Below are 721 nucleotides of genomic sequence, written 5' to 3'. Positions count from 1 at the left end.
GTTTTGTATTGCAACCATACATCAGTTTATCTCTTCAGTAGTCATTGTCACTTTGTGGTTCCCAATTAATTGTCTTCTTTATGGTGTAGACCAAGTCAGAAGTATCTTTTTGCTTGGTCATCTGACAACGTGCTTTACTTCTTTGTCAGTGATAGGGATGACATTGAGATGGAGATGCCAAATTATAATGGGAGTTTCCCCTCCTACTTTCCTCCTTAGAGTGTGGACTTCATAGTCAAGGGCGATAGTCAAAGTATTTAACTACTAGTACAAACAAACCAGGTACTGCTCTGTCAACATCGATGTGGGTCATCAACGACCAGCGTGGAGTTTAGATGGGTACCCGCTGCTGATCAGTCTTGTCTGGCGGCAATAAGGAACCACGAGAGATGGCACAGTTGAGTGTCCTCGGATGTGCTAGAAAAAGACTCTGAGTGCTACAGCTCTTTTACAATTTGTCTGAAAGGTTTTTTTTTAAGAGACAGAGTCTCACTTCCTTGCCCTCGGTAGAGTGCTGTGGCATCACAGCTCACAGCAACCTCCAGCTCTTGGGCTTAGGTGATTCTCTTGCTTCAGCCTCCCAAGTAGCTGGGACTACAGGCGCTCACCACAATGCCCAGCTATTTTTTGTTACAGTTTGGCCGGGGCTGGGTTTGAACCCACCACCCTTGGTATATAGGGCCAGTGCCCTACCCACTGAGCCACAGGTGCCACCCTGTCT

General features: G+C 46.6%; 1 non-coding gene across 1 annotated transcript; it reads left to right on the top strand.

Moving 5' to 3' along the window:
• Positions 1-432: 432 nt before the first annotated feature.
• On the top strand, positions 433-493 carry LOC128587000 (U7 small nuclear RNA). Its single transcript, XR_008380438.1, has one exon. It is a non-coding gene; the product is annotated as a U7 small nuclear RNA (small nuclear RNA).
• The last annotated feature ends 228 nt before the right edge of the window (positions 494-721 follow it).

Source organism: Nycticebus coucang, chromosome 5, assembly GCF_027406575.1.
Source record: "Nycticebus coucang isolate mNycCou1 chromosome 5, mNycCou1.pri, whole genome shotgun sequence".
Lineage (NCBI taxonomy): Eukaryota > Metazoa > Chordata > Mammalia > Primates > Lorisidae > Nycticebus > Nycticebus coucang.
Note: the sequence above shows the minus strand (reverse complement) of the source record. Positions and strands in the feature narration are given on the sequence as shown.